General features: G+C 39.2%; 5 non-coding genes across 5 annotated transcripts; 3 read left to right on the forward strand and 2 right to left on the reverse strand.

Annotated features, from left to right (window-relative positions):
- Nucleotides 1-10,628: 10,628 nt before the first annotated feature.
- Trnas-uga (transfer RNA serine (anticodon UGA)) lies at nt 10,629-10,710 on the reverse strand. Its single transcript has one exon. It is a non-coding gene; the product is annotated as a tRNA-Ser (tRNA).
- A 1,800-nt stretch (nt 10,711-12,510) lies between these two features.
- On the forward strand, nt 12,511-12,592 carry Trnas-uga (transfer RNA serine (anticodon UGA)). The gene has a single exon. It is a non-coding gene; the product is annotated as a tRNA-Ser (tRNA).
- Nucleotides 12,593-13,232: 640 nt separating this feature from the next.
- On the forward strand, nt 13,233-13,314 carry Trnas-uga (transfer RNA serine (anticodon UGA)). Its single transcript has one exon. It is a non-coding gene; the product is annotated as a tRNA-Ser (tRNA).
- Nucleotides 13,315-21,505: 8,191 nt separating this feature from the next.
- On the reverse strand, nt 21,506-21,587 carry Trnas-uga (transfer RNA serine (anticodon UGA)). The gene has a single exon. It is a non-coding gene; the product is annotated as a tRNA-Ser (tRNA).
- Nucleotides 21,588-21,892: 305 nt separating this feature from the next.
- Trnas-uga (transfer RNA serine (anticodon UGA)) lies at nt 21,893-21,974 on the forward strand. Its single transcript has one exon. It is a non-coding gene; the product is annotated as a tRNA-Ser (tRNA).
- Nucleotides 21,975-22,411: the final 437 nt, after the last annotated feature.

Consider the following 22,411-nt stretch of genomic DNA (forward strand, 5'->3'; position numbering starts at 1 on the left):
GTACTAATTCTCAGCAATTCAATTTTTTAAATAAAAATTCCAAACCAACACAAATTAAAAGAGTATGTCTTGCTTTATTAACCTTACAACTTTCACGTTTATATGTTATCTACAAAACGAGAAATCGTTGTTGAAACGTAACCGCTCGACGAAGCTTTTTACCAAAACAATGCAAACACAAAGCGATCAATTTCGAGTGTTCATTATACGCCGCCCACAGTTTGATGTGATCAGTGAATACTGCCTCCACCAAATGTGCTGTAGCTTTCTCATTTCTACGCGGATTTGAGAAATTTTACCATCGTTGGAAAGCACAATACTGCATCTATCCGAATTAATTGGTTGCAAGTTTAAAGTATGCATTATATTGATCTAGCGCTAACTTAAACTTTACTATTTTGTACTAATTTTTAGCAATTCAATTTTTTCAATAAAAATACCAAACCAACACAAATTAAAAGAGTATGTCTTGCTTTATTAACCTAACAACTTTCACGTTTATATGTTATCTACAAAACGAGAAATCGTTGTTCAAACGTAACCGCTCGACGAAGCTTTTTTCCAATGCATTTTTCAAGGCGATTCGATCGTAGTTCAGTATAGGGTTGCCAGAGGTTAATATAAAAAAGAGCCCAAGCTTATGCAAAAAGTAGCCCAAAAGCAGCCCAATTTTTTTGGGGGTTCTAAAATGGAGCCCAATTTGGAGCCCAAGCAAAGAGATAGGCTATTATACAAAATTCTTCCAGAGCGCTTGATCATCAGTCCCAAATTATAAGTGTTTTTCCAGTTCTTCACACCTTTCAGACAGATTGGCAACCATGCATTCACTCAACTGTTTGTTAAAATAATTACAAACAAGTACCGGTACCACACCAAGTAACACAAAAAATGGCTTAATTGCTTTTCGTGATGAGGTAACGCATCAAGAGTGTTCCCCTCAAGACCATGAACAGTTCTGATAACCCACCAAGGTCGATCAACGTAGAAACTATCTTTTTTGTCTTTTTTTTACTCATATAAATTGTTAAAAAAAATTCACTAGCCTTTTTTTTCTCATCTTTCGACATTTGTAAAAACTTCATTAAGGTGTTGCGACCATGCCATAACTGATTGTCCTGCTTTGGCACATGCACGTTATAGCATCCGTGTTTTGTCGCTTCTACATTTTTCTAGACCCCTGCTATGTTTGACATATATTGTTTTTCGTTGTGATGGTTAAAAATAAAAACAAACTGAACTGATGTCCACTACTCCACTGCATTTTCATGAAAACCTGGATCACTTAAGTTGCCAGGATTGCCAAATATTAAGAAAATTGGCATCTTTATACCAAATTGGTAACCCTACCTGACCAAGACCTCCAAAAACGCTGCTCCTCAATAAAATAACTACAAATTAGGTAAAAATATTAAACATGATACAATTTTTACATAAAATGTTATATTATGTTTTAATAAAAGTAGCCCAATTGGGCGCCAGCCAAAAAAGCGCGCCCAACGCAAATTTTTGGCGCCTGGAGAAATCAAAAGTAGCCCAATTGGGCGTAAAAGCGCCCAATCTGGCAACCCTAGTTCAGTATAAGCCGCCCACAGTTTGATGTGATCGATGAATACTGCCTCCACCAAATATGCTGTAGCTTTCTCATTTCTGCTCGGATTCTAACAATTTTACTATCGTTGGATGGCATGATGCTTCATCTACCCGAATGGATTAATTGCCAATCTAAAGTATGCACTATATTTATGTAGCGCTAACTTAAACTTTACTATTGTGTACCAATTCTCAGCAATTCATTTTTACAATAAAAATACCAAACCAACACAAATTAAAAGAGTATGTCATGGTTTATTCATATGTTAACTTTCACATTTATATATAAATCACAAAACGAGCAATCGTTGTTCAAACTGGTACAAAATAGTATTGTTACAAAAGAGAATTGCTACAAAATAGTAAAGTTTAAGTTAGCGCTACATAAATATAATGCCTACTTTAGATTGGTAATTAATCCATTCGGGTAGATGAAGCATAATGCCATCCAACGATAGTAAAATTTCTCAAATCCGCGTAGAAATGAGAAAGCTACAGCACATTTGGTGGAGGCAGTATTCACTGATCACATCAAACTGTGGGCGGCGTATAATGAACACTCGAAATTGATCGCTTTGTGTTTGCATTGTTTTGGTAAAAAGCTTCGTCGAGCGGTTACGTTTGAACAACGATTGCTCGTTTTGTGGATTAGATACAAACGTGAAAGTTAACATATGAATAAACCAAGACATACTCTTTTAATTTGTGTTGGTTTGGTATTTTTATTGTAAAATTTGAATTGCTGAGAATTGGTACACAATAGTAAAGTTTAAGTTAGCGCTAGATCAATATAATGCATACTTTGGACTGGCAATTTATCCATTCGGGTAGATGAAGCATCATGCCATCCAACGATAATAAAATTGTTAGAATCCGAGCAGAAATGAGAAAGCTACAGCATATTTGGTGGAGGCAGTATTCACTGATCACAGCAAACTGTGGGCGGCTTAGGTACTGAACCACGATCGAATCGCCTTGAAAAATGCATTGGAAAAAAGCTTCGTCGAGCGGTTACGTTTGAACAACGATTTCTCGTTTTGTAGATAACACATAAACGTGAAATTTCTTAGGTTAATAAAGCAAGACATACTCTTTTAATTTGTGTTGGTTTGGTATTTTTATTGTAAAAATTGAATTGCTAAGAATTGGTACAAAATAGTAAAGTGTAAGTTAACGCTAGATCAATATAATGCATACTTTAAATTTGCAACCAATTAATTCGGATAGATGCAGTATCGTGCTTTCCAACGATGGTAAAATTTCTTAAATCCGCGTAGAAATGAGAAAGCTACAGCACATTTGGTGGAGGCAGTATTCACTGATCACATCAAACTGTGGGCGGCGTATAATGAACACTCGAAATTGATCGCTTTGTGTTTGCATTGTTTTGGTACAAAGCTTCGTCGAGCGGTTACGTTTAAACAACGATTTCTCGTTTTGTAGATAACACATAAACGTGAAAGTTGTTAGGTTAATAGAGCAAGACATACTCTTTTAATTTGTGTTGGTTTGGTATTTTTATTGTAAAAATTGAATTGCTGAGAATTGGTACAAAATAATAAAGTTTAAGTTAGCGCTACATAAATATAATGCATACTTTAGACTGGCAATTAATCTATTCAAGTAGATGAGGCATCATGCTTTCCAACGATAGGAAAATTGTTAAAATCTGAGCAGAAATGAGAAAGCTACAGCATATTTGGTGGAGGCACTATTCACTGATCACATCAAACTGTGGGCGGCTTATAATGAACACTCGAAATTGATCGCTTTGTGTTTGCATTGTTTTGGTAAAAAGCTTTGTCGAGCGGTTACGTTTGAACAACGATTGCTCGTTTTGTGGATTAGATATAAATGTGAAAGTTAACATATGAATAAACCAAGACATACTCTTTTAATTTGTGTTGGTTTGGTATTTTTATTGTAAAATTTGAATTGCTGAGAATTGGTACACAATAGTAAAGTTTAAGTTAGCGCTACATAAATATAATGCATACTTTGGACTGGCAATTAAACCATTCGGGGTAGATGAAGCATCATGCCATCCAACGATAGTAAAATTGTTAGAATCCGAGCAGAAATGAGAAAGCTACAGCATATTTGGTGGAGGCAGTATTCACTGATCACAGCAAACTGTGGGCGGCTTATAATGAACGATGATCGAATCGCCTTGAAGAATGCATTGGAAAAAAGCTTCGTCGAGCGGTTACGTTTGAATAACGATTGCTCGTCTTGTAGATAACATATAAACATGAAAGTTTTTAGATAAATAAAGCAAGATATACTCCTTTAATTTGTGTTGGTTTGGTATTTTTATTGTAAAAATTGAATTTCTGAGAATTGGTACAAAATAGTAAAGTTAGACTGGCAATTAATCCATTCGGGTAGATGAGGCATCATGCTTTCCAAAGATAGGAAAATTGTTAAAGTCCGAGCAGAAATGAGAAAGCTACAGCATATTTGGTGGAGGCACTATTCACCGATCACAGCAAACGGGGGGCGGCTTATGATGAACAATCAGGCGCGGATTTATGGGGGGGGCCCAGGGGGCCCGGGCCCCCCCGAAATTTTGTGAAAAATTGTATGTTTCCTCATCAAATGGTTTGATATGCTTCTAAACAGCTGATATTAGTCCCTCGGCATCACAATTGATGAAAATGGTTGTTTTAATGTCTATTTTCTAGCATATCGTATATGTCGTAGTATCATTATTCATATCTGTTTAGTAGGGTGTACCATTTTTCAAAAAGTTTTTAGAAATTAGTGCGGCTATGTATTACGGGTTTCCACTATTGTTAAAAAGTATTTTGGTGGAGTTTCAGAATTTTCCCGCCAAAACTGTGGTTCTGCCGCCATTTTTTCAAAATGGCGGCCGGATGAGATATTATGAAAATCTACAGCCTTAAACTGGCGCAATGTGATCATATAATATGTCGATTACGGGGTTTTTGGGGTCACAGAACACGAATATGAAGTCAAAAACGCTCTACGGCAACAATTTTGTAAAGTGAATTTTGACATAAGATGTGATCACACTGTTTTGGACTGCATATTTACATGAAAAGAGCATCTTTAGTCATTTTAACCTTGAAATGCATGTATTGTATGCAAAATCTTTTCTAGTCGGTGTGATTATATCAATCAGTACGAGGGAAAAATGAACATGTACTTTCTCGTGTAGGCTACTTCAGATCCAATAAAAATCTACTAACTAGTCTACAGTAACCTGTATATTTAGTTGCTAACCTATACCTACTTACTAACTAATGGGCAGCAACAGCAGAGTACCCCACGGCAGACCAAAAGGTTCGAAAAGCAGAAGTAAACTCTCCCAACTGGGTAAATGCCTTACTTCTACACGACGAAGATCATCATAAGCTACAATGACTCGAAGAGGAGCTAGTGATTCTACCCAAGCTACAAGATTCAGTTATGTCACTGAATGAGACGGCCGGTGAAGCATAGCGGTTATTGGCACAAAGACCAAAAAGAAAGTACTTCCTCATTGGAAACACTAGCAAAGACTAGGTGTTTCTAAGCTCCCTAAAAGCTCTGACGTTCCAGCTAGGCTGTTGTTCCTCAGAGACGAAAGTCACAGAACGATCAACCAATCCATCGTGATAGCAAGGGAGGAAATTTGCCAGGTATGGAAACATCATTTTGGCGTGGGTTTGGTATTTGGTAAGAAGAACGAGAAGCAATCTGGAACAGACAAGGAATCGTGTAAGCTTATTGTTAAAAATGCGGATATAGACCGGCATCTGAGGAATTTGTGTGAAACTCGGTATCAACGAGAACTTGATTCCAGGCGTGAGAGGAATAATAGTGATTCATTTAAAACACGTTTGCGTGATATGGAAGAAAAGCTCAAGGATGCTCTGAATATATGTAAGACTACCTCGCTGTCAATTCGCATGCATTCTGGTATCATTGACTGGGAGACAGATCTGGAACATCTGAAAAATCCGCTCCAGCGAGATCAATTAGGTTGCGCATTGTGCACAGATACTCTGCAGAAGAGACGGGACTTCACTAGAGAAAAAACGACACAGTACAGCTGGTGAAAAGAAATATAAAGACGATGTTGCTGACAATCTTAAAACAGTGAAGTTGGAGTACAGATGAAGAAACAGAAAGTGACAGTGACAACTGGAAAAATCCTGAAAGGAAGAGAAAGAAAATGAAGATTATGTCGCCTACAGCTTTAACATCTGATCGACTTTAATTGAGCTATCGGCAAAGAACAATGTTCGTGGCTGCTGTGGCTCAAGCGTTCGGCATACAAGTCGAAGATACTAATATCTCAGCCACAACAGCTCATAGACTGGCTAATAAGACTAAGTCCTCTCACTCCCAAAATATCAGAGATGAGCTCCAGGCCCCTGATTTGGAAATAATTTACTGGGATGGAAAGATTCTGAAAATAGGAGGATATATTTCATCAGAACGGTTAACTGTGTATATGTGTCTGACGTTAGTTTTGATGATGAAGGTAATGCAGAAATGATGCAGCTGCTGGGAGTGCCTGAGATACCAGACGGCACCGGATCATCTCAGGAACAGGTCGTAATAAGATTGGTGGAAAACTAGAGAATGAAAGTTGTCATTGGTGGTATGTTGTTTGATCCGCCTGCTGCCAATTCAGGGAGGTGGCAAGGTGCTTGTACATTGCTGGAGGCAACAATTGGGAAAGCAATTTGGAACATACTGATCAAGAGTGACTACAAATGCCAGTATCAGAATGGAAAAATTTCGAAAATTTATGAGAAACTAAACAGATTCGCTTTGAACGTAAGGGTGGTCAACGATATTGTGGAACGCGGGATTAAGCTATTCACTGATTTTATTGGCAGGTGTTCTGACGAGAGCCACCGGCAAGCTCTCTTGGTTGTTGTGTAACGGCACAGAGTAACGGCACTCTGGTATTGTGTAACGGCACTCTGGTAATGTATTGATAAAATACTGCGAATTGAAATCAGTCGGGACTGAACCATAAGGAATAGCATGCAGAAGAAACAGGGATAGATCATGGCTAAGAGTGATTAACTCAATTTGTTTGTAAATGAATCGTGTTGTTATTTCAAAAGTTTGACAAAAGTTCAGGATTATTCATTCTGGCGTGAGGTATTCTTGGTCAGGTTGTGTCCATGTCTGTAAAATTTCACCATAAATTTCAAAGGGTAAAATTTCACTTTGCAAAATTGTTGTCGTAGAGCGTTTTTGACTTCAGATTCGTGTTCTGTGACCCCAAAAACCCCGTAATCGACATATTATATGATCACATTGCGCCAGTTTTAGGCTGTAAATTTTGATGATATCTCATCCGGCCGCCATTTTGAAAAAATGGCGGCAGAACCACAGTTTTGGCGGGAAAATTCTGAAACTTCACCAAAATACGTTTTAAAAAAAGTGGAAACCCGTAATACATAGCCGCACTAATTTCTAAAAACTTTTTGAAAAATGGTACACCCTACTGTTTAGCTTTTTCTTTCTTTTTAATTGATTTTCAAATTTTCTGGCCCCCCCGAAAAAAACTCTTAGATTCGCGCCTGTGAACAATGATCGAATTGCCTTGGCAATTAATTCATTCGGATGAACAATGATTGAATTGCCTTGGCAATTAATTCATTCGGGTAGATGAAGCATCGTGCTTTCCAACGATCTAAGCAGAAATGAGAAAGCTGGAGGCACTATAAGCAGAAATGAGAAAGCTGGAGGCACTATTCACTACAACTATTTAAAAATCAATAGCTATTCCGCTTTTACTTCTATTCCGCGTTTTTGCACCTTTCTTAAAAGTAGTTGCGTTTTTTGCATGACGTCACACATTTTCATGACGTCACTGAGCAAGGCGGCCGATGCTAAACCAGCACCAAAAGTCGTTTATCTCGAAAACTTGAAAATGTCGGATATTAGGTTGTGACAAATCACGGGAGAGCTGTCCTGTTTTTCTTGAAATACCTTCTAATCACTGAAGCGCAACAACTAGCGATATCTGCGGATCAATATTTATTTGTATCAGATTTATTTGTATCAGACCAGGTTGTCCAAATAAAACCAAAACACACAAAAAAAAAACAAGACGTAAGGAGTCACTTGGATGACATGTGGAGATCGCAGGTGCTTGTTGTCCGGAATCAAAATAAATGCCTCCTTGTGATCGATTTATTCACAGACCGTCAACCGTTTTACTGGTTTTACACTTTTGGACGCGTATCCCCTTCCGCGAATTGAAGACATTGTCAACAAGGTTGCAAAAGATAAAATCTACAGCTCTCTTGATCTTCGGTTCGCTTACCACCAAGCTTCCCTCTTGCAAGAAGAAAGACCGTTTACAGCATTCGAAGCTCTCAGCCATTTGTATCAATACAAAAGATTGCCTTTTGGTGTAACAAATGGAGAGCTGCCTTTCAAATAGTTATGGATGACTTTATCAAAAGATACAACCTGAAGAAAGTTTAGGCTTATTTAGATGATCTGACCGTTACAGGGGAAACTATACAAGAACATGATGAAAACTTGAATGCCTTGCTTGATGCTGCAGAGAAGAGAGGATTTGCTTTTATTAAAGACAAATCGAACATTAGACAATCTACAATCAATTTACTTGGCTACCAAATCTGGCACAATCGAAAGAAACCAGACGCTGAACGACTTCGACCACTGTTGGAAATGCCTCCTCCAAAAACTCTGCAAGAATTGAAAAGAATTTGTGGTATGTTTGCATACTATGCCAAATGGATTGAAAGATTTTCATTGATGGCTGTTATAGCCTACCTTTGGACGAAAATGCTTTGAATTTAATAAAACTTATTTTGAGAACGCACCATGTTCTGGAGAAAGTCCTTCCACAGGCTTTACATTTTATTAGGTCATTGGCTCATTGCTATGTGTCGCGACGAATCAAACACCCCACGAGAGGTTATTCTCATTTGCACGACGAGCCATGTATGGCATGGCAATGCCTTCGTGGCTTTTGGACTCCAGTAAAACAGTTTTATTGCAACGCTTTGTGCGTAATAAAGGTGAACCTGTCTGTGATCCAGTAATATTACTCAATGCGAATCCTACTTATGCTCGTGTACGATATCAAAGTGGAAGAGAGGCGACTGTTTCGAATTCGGATTTAGCACCCTCTCCTCAAACTGAGGTTGATGCAGAAAAACGTCTTTCTACAACGACGGATCTTACCTTAAATGTGCCGGAAAAACCTGAAATCCATAACATACTAACAAACAATTATAACACGCCGTCAACAAACGCTCCTTCGAATTTAACTACTGACGTTCGCGAAGACAGTAGGCCTACTTTACTTGTGATATTACAAACCCGATCACATCAACTAATGAAGGGTTTACCGACAACAGTAGCCTACACCTATCTTGAGACGTTCTACTAGAATTCGAAAGTCACCAGAAAAATATGGCTTTTGAGTCCTTGTCTTTTGTTTGTTTGTTTGTTTGTTTATCTTTATCCTGCATTGCGGGAAAGCGGACTTGAGCGCTATGCATCGGTGTACGCCTTCCGACATACACCTGACCCACGCTGCAGCCGACGGCAATGTCTGTTTCCGGTTGTCTACTTTACTTATGACTTAAATTTGGTACTACCCATTACTCGAAATCGATCACTAGGTAGAGGCAATTATCGTTAAGTTTCTTGCCCAGAGAAACAACAGCAAGTGCAGGTGGCTGGAGTCGAACATGCAGGCTCTCGACTGCGAGCCCAACGCGCTAACCACTCGGCCACGGCTGCCGATTCTGGTCACCAGAAGAATATGGCTTTGAGTCAACATCTTGTTCGAAATTTATTTGGCGAGGGAGAATGCGGTGTAGCGCGTGTCGTCACGCACCACATCTCTCTTGCCAACAGCGCAGTGTGAGACTGTGAGTTTGCCGATTGCCTGGCTTGGCTTCTCTTGGTTTCATTTGGATAAGAACAAAAATAAAAACAGAATGATATGGAAACGTATGTGAGAGACCATCTGCCAACAGTGACATGACTGGTTATTAGTGATGATGATGAATCATGTTTATTTTCCACCCATTTGCAACAACACACTGTAACAGCAGTCTAAGTTACACAGCGGGCTAAGTTACACTACTCAGCTAGGCTATAAAACCAACTAAAGGCCATAATGTAACGGGGTGCACGGTCGTTTGGTCGACAGACATTTGGTCGACAGGACGTTTGGTCGACAGGACGTTTGGTCGACAGGACGTTAGGTCGACAGAACGATTTATTTTTGGGTTAGGGTTAGGGTTAGAGTCAGGGTTAGATTAGGGTTATGGTTAGTTAACTAACCCTAACCCTAAAATAAATCGTTCTGTCGACCTAACGTCCTGTCGACCAAACGTCCTGTCGACCAAATGTCTGTCGACCAAACGTCTGTCGACCAAACGACCGTGCACCCCGTTACATTATGGCCTTTAGTTGGTTTTATAGCCTAGCTGAGTAGTGTAACTTAGCCCGCTGTGTAACTTAGACTGCTGTTACAGTTTCGCTGCTGTTGTTACAGTTAGCAGTTTCGCATACTTGTAGAGGCTTTGAAGTTTAACCACTAACGGAGGCCCAATCACCGAGATCGACAAAGTGAAATTTCCGATTGTTGAAGTGTTGTTGCCGAGGAATTGTTCCATCTATTAGGTACCGCTAAATGGAGAGCAGTTCTTGACGTGAGGTGATCAAGCGCACACCCCGAGAGTCGAACCAGCGACACTTTATATTGAGGCTTCTTCGTTCACAAAGTCACGCGCTAACCAACTCGGATTGGACATCGAGTCAAACACCTTAACCACTCGGCCATCGCGGCTGGCGAATTGACATATTTTTTGATTAGTTTTCAGATGTTTTTGAATATTACTTCGATACTTTTCATTTGATTTTTTGGAAAAAACTTTAGATCGTAAAACTTCAATTCTTTTATAAACACTCATTGTGGTCGCTCATTAACAATTAAAAACTTATTACTCCTAACACTCGGTTTTATTGAGATTAACTTCACTAAAACGACATTTCCATGCATTTCGTGTACAAAGCGCTGCGAACAGGATTCGAACCTGCGCGGGAATATCCCATTGAATTTCAAGTCCAACGCCTTAACCACTCGGCCATCGCAGCTGTGTGGGTCATACAAACGCAGCTAACTTGAACCAATGAGTGAAAACTAATTCTATAATCACTATCCAGAAGTTCTCAGAGAAGTAAATTGATTTATTTTTTTTCATTTCCAGTTCAGTTCAGTTGTTTTTTATTTCTGACCATCATGTCAAAACAATACACGTCAACATAGCAAAGGTCGAGAAAAAGGTAGAAGCGACAAAACGCGAACGTTAAAAACGTGCTTGTGACCGAAGTAAGTTATTGAGTTGAAAAAAAAAAAAATTTGGCACGGTCGCAACACCTTCAGAAAAATTTAAGATATAAGAAAATAAAAAAAAAAGAAAATGTTAATAAACAAAAAAACAAAACAAATAAATTTAGGCTATAGCTTTATTAGCCCACATAGCTTTAGCTGATATATTTAAGATTTGTATGGACAGTTGCTATGAAGATCGGCCATGGTGCGTTATCAAGAGTGCTGATGGTCTTAAGGGGAACACGTCTTGATGCGTTTAGCTCATAGCAAGAAGAGCAAGGCAGGCAAAGAAAACCCCACAAAGAAATCCTACCACGGGCAAAGCCATTTCAAGCGCAACGCACCATAGGCCTTGCACGACTCACAAAATACAGTAGATAGGCTATAACTTGACGACACTGAAAACAATGACGAAAACAACTAAAACAAACTAGCAAAAACAACATCATCATCTTTCGGAAATTCAATTATACCCAGGGAAGTTATGTCTTGAAGATATCAAGCGTGCTTTGATAAAAGTTGCGTTGATAAAGCGATAATTTTAAAATCCAGGCAGCTAAACTCGTCACTTCCACACTGATCCAACGTTAGCAAACGTTGAATTAATGCAAAAACGACAGGCATCGCTAGCTGGGAAGTAGTAGTGGCATGTCACAGTAATATGATAAATTTGGGTTACCGTGTATATGTTTTACACGTTAAACCATAACAAAAGTGATAAAGAAATCCAATTTGGCATGTTAGAAAAATAGATAAATAATCAGACAATAGCATGACGATCCAGTCCAAGATATTGATATAAAAAACAACTGGTTGGAGCACATGGCCACCGCTTCACCGAAAGATGGCGATTGGTCGAAGAGGATGGAGAAACTTCTGAAGACTCTGTAGAACTTCTGTGGACAAAAAACACAAGAACCAGAAGGCCAGTAGGAGTACTTACAACCTTACTATTTTGCTAATGAATCTACACACATTGGCCTATCATTTCTGGGCAAAAAAAATAATAATATTAGCATGTTTGGTGCATGTAATACTTAGATAGGATCATTTTAAGAAAGATTTAGCTTGTTCATTTTTAATTTAAAGCCTTTTACAGTTTTGCATTCATTTCTTATAGTAGGGGGAAGCTTGTTCCAAACTGTTGGCCCCATGTACCGTATTGATTGTTTGCAAGTGTTAATTCTACAATACATCGGAATATAAGGAGAATTACTTCTTGTTGTTAGGCTACTTGATTGTTTACACATAATTAAATCATTGAATGTTGTGGGAAGTAGCCTTTTTGAATATTTAAACATGAAAGTTGCAATCTCTGTAGTTTTCATGTGGTTAATTGATTTTAAATTGTTTCAGTTAAATTGTTCCAGATTTCGTTCAAGCGCGTTCCACTCTCAGGGTGTACGCCTGAGCAGTAATGTTGACAATGAAGTCTAGGGGGTCTTTTGGTTCCGGGCTCCAGGATAATTTTAGGGGCCCGGAACTCATACCACCACATACCACCACATTCCACCCACCACTTTCCACCCATTTTAGTAAATTATATTTAATCGCTTCACGCAGCTGCGATGGCCGAGTGGTTAAGGCGTTGGACTTGAAATCCAATGGGATATTCCCGCGCAGGTTCGAATCCTGTTCGCAGCGCTATTTTTTAAACAAAATAGTTATTGATTTGTTATCTCATCTCACAATCGCGCAGATCAAGGTTTGTAAGGTGAAAGATTTAAAGATGGTTCTTGCCTGGTCAAGTGGAAACACTTCAAGAAAAAGGAAAATTTGAAAACTTCTTTCCGGAGGAATTTGCTAGCACCATGAGCACGAGTTCTAAATGCCGCTGAATGGAGAATAGTCCTTGACATGCGTTGCTCAAGCGCACACCCCGACAGTCGAACGAGCGCAAATTGATCATGAAGCTTCTTCGTTCACGAAGCCACGCGCTAACCAACTCTAATTGGATTTCGAGTCCAACGACTTAACCACTCGGCATCGCGGCTTGCGATTTTTGAATATTACTTCCATATTATTGATTTGAATTTTTGGATAAAACTTTAGATTGTAAAACTTCACTTCTATTGTAAACACTCATTAATCATTAGCCTAAAGCAGGGGTCACCAAACTACGGCCCGCGGCCAAAACTTCAAGCGCGTTCGACTCTCGGAGTGTACGCCTGAGCAGTAATGTTGACAAAGAGGTCTAGGGGGTCTTTTGGTTCCGGGCTCCAGGATAATTTTAGGGGCCCGGAACTCATACATCTTACTAAGTTATATTTTACAGATTTACGCAGCTGCGATGGCCGAGTGGTTAAGGCGTTGGACTTGAAATCCAATGGGATATTCCCGCGCAGGTTCGAATCCTGTTCGCAGCGCTATTTTTTTAAACAAAATAGTTATTGATTTGTTATCTCATCTCACAATCGCGCAGATCAGGGTTTGTAAGATGAAAGATTTAAAGATGGTTCTTGCCTGGTCAAGTGGAAACACTTCAAGAACAAGGAAGATTTGAAAAGTACTTTCTGGAAGAATTTGATATCACCATCAGCCCGAGGTCATGACGTAAGAAATGCTAACAGCTTATATGTTTCTCCTGCACATATTAGTTTCTCCAGCACTGCCTGGTTGGGCGAATATTTTTTTATTAGTTTTCCGATATTTTTCAATTTTACTTCCATACGTTTGATTTGAACTTTTAGAAAAAACTTTAGATTGTAAAACTTCACTTTTTTTTTATAAACATTCATTGTGGGCACTCATTAATGATTAAACACTCATTAACACCTAACGCTCGGTTTTATTGAGATTAACTTTACTTAAAGGCCATTTCTATGCATTTCGTATACAGAAGCGCTTCGAACAGGATTCGAACCTGCGCGGGAACATCCCATTTGGATTGATAAGCAGGATTGATAGGATTGATAAGTGTTTGCAGGATTGATAAGTGTTTAATGATTAGTGAGTAATTACCACAATGATTGTTTATAAAAGAATTGAAGTTCTACAGTCTAAAGTTTTTTCTAAAAGTTTAAATAAAAAGTATGGAAGTAAAATTTAAAAACATCTGAAAACTAATTAAAAAATATGCTAATTCGCCAGCCGCGATGCCGAGTGGTTAAGGCGTTGGACTCGAAATCCAATCCGTGGTAGTATGCGCGTTGCTTCGTGCACGAAGGCTAACCGTTACATTATGCCCCATAGTTGGTTTTATAGCCTAACTGAGTAGTGTAACTTAGCCCGCTGTGTAACTTAGAATCAGTGTTGTACGCGTCATTGAAATAATTTGACGGCGTCAGCGTCAGCGCGAATTGCGTAAAAACTTTACGGCGTAAAGGACTGCGTAAGCTCTTAAAGAAATTGACGGCGTCAGCGTCAGCGCTAATTTCTAGCGCTATTTTTTGCCAGCGTCTCATAAAACGGAAATATTTCAATCAAGTTCAGGCTAACAATAACTATAATAAAGAGCAGATATTATGTTTTGAGACTGTATTGTAATAGCTGCTCAGCCAATTAGTTATTTCCTTGCAGAAAAACAAGCATTTCAAAACGTTTGTCTGACAATCTGCTGCGTTTGGGACGCATATTCAGGGGCGCCGGAGCGATTTTTGACTGGAGGAGCAGGAGTATTAAAAAAGGGCACTTTTGTTGCTGAAAGGCCAATTTGTTTTTAAGTTTTAAGATAAGATATAGGGGAAAGTCGGGTTAGTTGACTCAGCAGGTTAGTTGACTCACCGCCAGTTTCTAACAAGCCATGCGTAAAGGCGCGAAAGTTATTCCGTGGTTTCATTGGTCAGATCATTCAATGACGGCCATGAAAGGTTCACATGTCTGAATGCAAGGGTTGAAAAGTTATGCAAGAAAGTATGTTTTTGACTACAGAAAGTAAAATTTGATCAGGGTGGTACGTAAGGTTGTATCTCTTATTGTCGATGAATGTATGAAATGATTTTTTTGGAATGTTATACCTTAATTATGATTGCAAATTGTCTATAACTTTGGTTGGTCTTCTCAAAGCAGAAAATCAAAGGCAGGCATTTTTTCTGATTAAGGCACTGACAGGTTAGTTGACTCATTGGCGATCGTCCTAGTTGACTCAGTGAGTCAATTAACCTACTAGGTCTACATATTAGTAGATTTGTTTTGAATTGCAACCAATTGTAGTGTTCGTTCGTTAACTACTACTGTGTTTTGTTTGCTACTAAAGGGTGGTTTCAACTTCTGTCCGGCAGGAAAAAGCCCCATCAAGTGTAATAGCCTACTGTATGGATGCACCAGCTGGAATTATCTCAATTGTACAAACGCAACAGCTGATTTCGTTTGTCAACCATTAACTAGGTGCTACACACAATTTCTTTAATGCCAATACATGCATTTCGCATAAATGTCCACTTACTACAATACCTATTCAGCGTGAGTCAACTATCCCACAGGGTGAGTCAATTAACCCACATCATCGGGTTAGTTGACTCAATTCGGTAACTGTAACAGATTGAATGATTAGGCCTATAGCGCCATCTACCACTTGTATATATGTGCGGTTACCATTACTATGACGAAATATATATTCTCACGAGTTACTGATGTATGCGCAAGACGCTAGTTTGATGAAGCTATAATTCAGTATAAGAATCAACATATCTTGAGAGATCAAGACGTTACATGGTGTCAGAACTTACTTGAACCTACGTATTGCAAGAAGAATTATCAATAGTCGTTTTTTTAGTCTTAAAACATGGCAGATTTTAAGCAGCCTGCCCCGATGAACTTCAACAGTTCAAGCATAGCAGAAGCATGGAAAAAATGGGAGATGTCTTTCCGAACCTATTATGTAGCCGCTGAGATCAGTAAGAAGTCAGCAGAGACGCAAGTCGCAATCTTGCTACACTGTGCTGGGACTGCAGCACAAGAAATCTTTAGCAATTGTGTCTTTCCAGACAATGATGATAATGATAGCAAAGACAATTACGACCACGTACTGAGAAAATTTCGGTTATATTGTGAACCAAAGAAGAATGAAATTTTTTCCACGTACAAGTTTTGGCATAGAAATCAACTTGATGGTGAGTCTTTTGATTGTTGGATTAATGATCTCAGAACACTTGCAAATGACTGTGCATTTCATAATCAAGCTGTTAAAGAGAGAAATCTTCGTGATCAAATTGTCTGTGGTATTTCAAACCAGAGCAGTGGCTCCGAGAGGGGGGGGAAGTCGGGCCAGTTTCCCCCCTAGCAAAACATTGTAAAGGAAAAACGAGTAGTTTTTTGTTTTTGCACTTTTGAGGGGGGCCCATTTTTAGTACTAAAGTAAAAATGTACCAACTAAATAATCAACAAATTCTTAAATGAAGTGCGTAGTTTCAAGTATTTCTCAATCATTGTAAATGTCACTCTCGATGCTTCTCATCAAGAACAAATCATTTTCGTGTTAAGGTAGGCGATGTTGAACAGCTTCAAGACGTAAAATCTGAAGCTGAAATGATTTCTGTGTCACTGAACGGTTTCGATTGTATTGATAGTGTCAACTTGAAAACTGGTGCTGTTTTAGCTAAGCGGGAACTATTTTTGCTTGACAACTGAACCTTAACTTCAAAATCTGCGTTGGCCAGGCATAGGATGTTGTATCCAACATAAGTTATCTGGGAAAGTTAAAGGTATCAGTCCAAGCACGATTAAAGAAAGTAAATCCTGTATATTTTTTGTTTATGGATCATCACCATCATCAGTCATCATCTCCGCCTGCAGCACATTGCGCATCAACGTGAGTTATTTGCTTCCAAGAGTGGCGATTTTGAGCCAGCTCGCCCAGTGTCGTCAAGTTGAGTCCGGTCCATGATTGGATGTTGTCTTGCCATCGTATTGGTTGTCTGCCACGTTTTCTTTTTCCTTCTACTTTGCCTTCTGTGCAAACTTTGCTGATTCCGAATTGTGATCTTTTAGTGTGGCCGAACAGTTTTAAAACTTTTGATTTTATTAACTTATTGCTGCAATTGGATGTAATTTTGTCATAGTTTTAAAAGATCTTCTGTTTTCGTGTGGTCAAGTAGCCTTTTGTTGGTCATGCTTCTCATGATGTGATTTTGGAAGGTAGTGAGTTTTTTCTTTATTTGAGTTTTTTGTTTATGGATGTTGTTGCTTAAATCTAGTTGGAATTCATAATGTTGCCTACAGACAGCGTTGTTCAAATGTCTTATCATTTTTGGAGTAATTGATTATCTGTAAGCTTGTGGCATCTGTAAAGTTATAGCCCAGTCAGAGGAAAAATTCTGAAAAATCTAAAGAAAGCTGTCCTATCATCTTGCAAAGAAAATTGACTTCGAGAGGGTAATCAAGGCGTGGTGCAGTCAAACCCAATGCTTTACATTACCCTTTTGCAATTGAAGCTCTAAAGACGTTTCTTAAATGCATCAAGTTGGAACCAACAAGAGCTTGATCGGAAGCTGAGTCAATGCTAAAGTAGCCTACAACTAGCAGTTTTAAATTTGTGACTGCTTTGCATTATGTGGATTACGGTCCTAAACAAGATTCACTGATGAATTTAATGAAATTAAAGGAAGATGTAATCTAAGTAAGAGAAAGCTGAGAAGAGTAGGCTACTACTCGCAAGCTAACGTTGCAGTGGCAAATATAAATTTAAAAGAAAATGATTTTCTTTTCCTGAAGACAGAACGCTTTTATAACTCCACTTACTGTAACTAGCTGAATCATTCGAAGGAAATGTATTCTACCGTACATTGCAAAGGATTCCATAGTTGTTGGAATTGACAAATGTATCAACAAACTCAAACTTATCGTCGATGAGTTTAAAGTTCCATGAAAATTTCATCGTATGCCTGTTGTGCAGTTGCGGGCATGTGGGACAAATTTAAACCATTTGTAGGCTACAACAATGACATTTTTCAAGACATTTTTGATGAGTTGGTACTTTTGACAGAAAGCCACACAGAAAACTTCAGCTGCAAAGCAGAACGAACCACCCCATAATCTCTACGCAAGGAATCATTGATTGCAACTTTCGAAAGGTTTTTCCAAATAATTTTGTTATGATTTTTTTGTGTTCCGGTAGCTACCTCCAACGGTTGCGCTTTGAGAACGTGGTTTTAGCAATTACTGAAATTTGTAAAGAATTGTTTCTGCGCTCCAGTAGGCCTATGACTCAAAACCGATTGAAAAGCCTAACTATACATATTGTGCATCAATTCAGACGCCGCAAAATTTTATCATTTGATGCTGTGATCCGTAACTTTGCATTGCAAAAAGTCCAAAAAGGGTTGAATTAAATCAGGGATGTCCAAAGTCTGGCCCGCGGGCCAACTCCGGCCCACTAGACGTTTTTTTATGGCCCGCGCCTGTTGTTGTCCAATGTGTTATTTTTGGCCGGCAGACACACAAAAATCATATAAATTCAACTTGCACTTTTCAGAAAAATTATTGTGGCTGTTGGCCAGCGAACACTTGTTATCAAATCTGGCTCGCGTGGGAAAAAGCTTGGACACTTCTGAATTAAATGCTTGGTTGAACTATTTTCGTTGCCTGTAGGCCTATTGTGTGTTTACAAAGCTTTCTAGACAAAATGGTTAGCCACAATGGCGTTTTTGCTGCAAGTGTAATCCAGTAATTATTATGATTTTACATTGAACGGAAGTTCTTTTCATGCGAAGTTCATCTTCATTTCATGAGGAAAGTAGGCTAATTTCAGCTTAACACGAACATGCAGCGCAATATTTGCTAAAAAATATCATGGGGCCCATTTTTCGTATTATTTCCCGACCAGTGCTGACTTCTCTCGGAGGCCCTGAACCAGAGTATTAGAGAAAAGCTGATGCAAACCTCAGACTTAACGCTGGCAAAAGCCATTGATTTATGCCACGCTTATGACGCAACAAGAAGCCATTTGTTGGTCATGAATAACACACAACCACAACATATCGACAGCATTAGTAGTAAACGCCAGCCAAGCATGACGAACCTTGCAGCCTCTGCGGTGCACCCCGTTCCAAAGCCAAGAGACAGTTGTAGATACTGTGGTAAAGTCCACGCACCTAGAAAATGCCCTGCTTTTGGTAAAACATGTCTCAACTGTGGTGTGCGTAATCATTTTAAATCGGTGTGTCGAAAGCCACCTACGAAGCCGATGCATGACATCAAAGCCGAAGAATCAGATCCAACGTTTCTACAAGTTTCTACCATTGATGAACAAGAAAGCAGCACGAAAATGCGAACTCGCCTGCTTATTGGTGATCCTGATGGTCACAAATATTCTGTATTGTGTAAGCTTGACACTGGTGCAGCTGCAAATGTTATTCCTTACAATTTTTTTGCACAAATGTCCGGTCTTGAATTGCAGCAGACGAGCACCAAGCTTTGTGGTTTTGGTAATAGCGTTGTTAGGCCGCATGGCACCACCGTAATCAAATGCTATGATAAAAGCGAAAATTGTTTTGACTTGTTATTTTACGTAACTGATGTCATTGATATTGCTATTCTTGGTGAACATGCATGTGCTATTTTAAACCTTGTTAAACGTGTCGACGCATACACACAAAATGGCATTGGTATGCCTACTATTGCTAACACTTTGCTTGTGCCTAAAATTGTTGATGTGTATGCTGATTTACGCAAACGTCAAAAGCGCCAGAAGTCTTATTTTGATCGTCATACAAAACCCTTACCTACTTTGCAGAAAGGAGATAAAGTACGTTATAAAACACGTATTTATTGGAACAATGCTGTTGTTTCGAATGTATGCAATGAACCTCGATCTTACATTGTTCGCAATGAACGTGGACCTCTTCGACGTAATCGTAGACATCTATTGCAAATGCCCGCTGATCCGTACTGTCATGGTGATTTCAATTTTGATCCTGATGAAAATTGTATCGCAAATAATCATGATTTGAATCAAAATGTGCCTGATGTTCGAAATGAATCAAGTACTTCTCGACTTGAAAATAGGACAACGCGATCTGGCAGACAAGTTGTCACCCCACAAAGATATCGTGATTGATTTATTCACCGACTTGTGACTTACAAGCATTTGTGTTACTGTTCATATTTCACGATTGTATTTTTATGCTGTGTAAATAATGTTGGCCTATTTGAAGAAGGAAGATGTAACAGATTGAACGATTAGGCCTATAGCGCCATCTACCATTTGTATATATGTGCGGTTACCATCATTATGACAAAATATACATTCTCACGAGTTACTGATGTATGCGCAAGACGCTAGTTTGATGAAGCTATAATTCAGTATAAGAATCAACATATCTTGAGAGATCAAGACATTACAAGACGTTCTACTAGAATTCGAAAGTTACCAGAAAAATATGGCTTTTGAATCCTTGTCTTTTCTGGTCACCAGAAGAATATGGCTTCTGAGTCAACATCTTGTTCGAAATTTATTTGGCGAGGGAGAATGCGGTGTAGCGCGTGTCGTCACGCACCACATCTCTCTTGCCAACAGCGCAGTGTGAGACTGTGAGTTTGCCGATTGCCTGGCTTGGCTTCTCTTGGTTTCATTTGGATAAGAACAAAAATAAAAACAGAATGATATGGAAACGTATGTGAGAGACCATCTGCCAACAGTGACATGACTGGTTATTAGTGATGATGATGAATCATGTTTATTTTCCACCCATTTGCAACAACACACTGTAGCAGCAGTCTAAGTTACACAGCGGGCTAAGTTACACTACTCAGCTAGGCTATAAAACCAACTAAAGGCCATAATGTAACGGGGTGCACGGTCGTTTGGTCGACAGACATTTGGTCGACAGGACGTGAGGTCGACAGAACGATTCATTTTTGGGTTAGGGTTAGAGTTAGAGTCAGGGTTAGATTAGGGTTATGGTTAGTTAACTAACCATAACCCTAAAATAAATCGTTCTGTCGACCTAACGTCCTGTCGACCAAACGTCCTGTCGACCAAATGACCGGGTACCATGTAACGGTTAGCCTTGCCATCTTCGCTTTTTTACAAACCTGATTGATTGAATTTTTATAATCGGACTAGGAAAACTTCTTTGAGAGCTTAATCCTAGCAGTTTTGCATAAGCTTACTTGTAGAGGCTTTGAAGTTTAACCACTAACGGAGGCCCAATCACCGAGATCGACAAAGTGAAATTTCCGATTGTTGAAGTGTTGTTGCCGAGAAATTGTTCCATATATTAGGTACCGCTAAATGGAGAGCAGTTCTTGACGTGAGGTGATCAAGCGCACACCCCGAGAGTCGAACCAGCGACACTTTATATTGAGGCTTCTTCGTTCACAAAGTCACGCGCTAACCAACTCGGATTGGACATCGAGTCAAACGCCTTAACCACTTGGCCATCGCGGCTGGCGAATTGACATATTTTTTGATTAGTTTTCAGATGTTTTTGAATATTACTTCGATACTTTTCATTTGATTTTTTGGAAAAAACTTTAGATCGTAAAACTTCAATTCTTTTATAAACACTCATTGTGGTCGCTCATTAACAATTAAAAACTTATTACTCCTAACACTAGATCGGTTTTATTGAGATTAACTTCACTAAAACGACATTTCCATGCATTTCGTATACAAAGCGCTGCGAACAGGATTCGAACCTGCGCGGGAATATCCCATTGAATTTCAAGTCCAACGCCTTAACCACTCGGCCATCGCAGCTGTGTGGGTCATACAAACGCAGCTGACTTGAACCAATGAGTGAAAACTAATTCTATAATCACTATCCAGAAGTTCTCAGAGAAGTAAATTGATTTATTTTTTTTCATTTCCAGATTTCGTTCAAGCGCGTTCCACTCTCGGGGTGTACGCCTGAGCAGTGATGTTGACAATGAAGTCTAGGGGGTCTTTTGGTTCCGGGCTCCGGGATAATTTCAGGGGCCCGGAACTCATACCACCACATACCACCACATTCCACCCACCACTTTCCACCCATTTTAGTAAATTATATTTAATCGATTCACGCAGCTGCGATGGCCGAGTGGTTAAGGCGTTGGACTTGAAATCCAATGGGATATTCCCGCGCAGGTTCGAATCCTGTTCGCAGCGATATTTTTTAAACAAAATAGTTATTGATTTGTTATCTCATCTCACAATCGCGCAGATCAAGGTTTGTAAGGTGAAAGATTTAAAGATGGTTCTTGCCTGGTCAAGTGGAAACACTTCAAGAAAAAGGAAAATTTGAAAACTTCTTTCCGGAGGAATTTGCTAGCACCATGAGCACGAGTTCTAAATGCCGCTGAATGGAGAATAGTCCTTGACATGCGTTGCTCAAGCGCACACCCCGACAGTCGAACGAGCGCAAATTGATCATGAAGCTTCTTCGTTCACGAAGCCACGCGCTAACCAACTCTAATTGGATTTCGAGTCCAACGACTTTACCACTCGGCATCGCGGCTTGCGATTTTTGAATATTACTTCCATATTATTGATTTGAATTTTTGGATAAAACTTTAAATTGTAAAACTTCACTTCTATTGTAAACA

The sequence above is a fragment of the Aplidium turbinatum genome, chromosome 18, assembly GCF_918807975.1.
Source record: "Aplidium turbinatum chromosome 18, kaAplTurb1.1, whole genome shotgun sequence".
Classification (NCBI taxonomy): domain Eukaryota; kingdom Metazoa; phylum Chordata; class Ascidiacea; order Aplousobranchia; family Polyclinidae; genus Aplidium; species Aplidium turbinatum.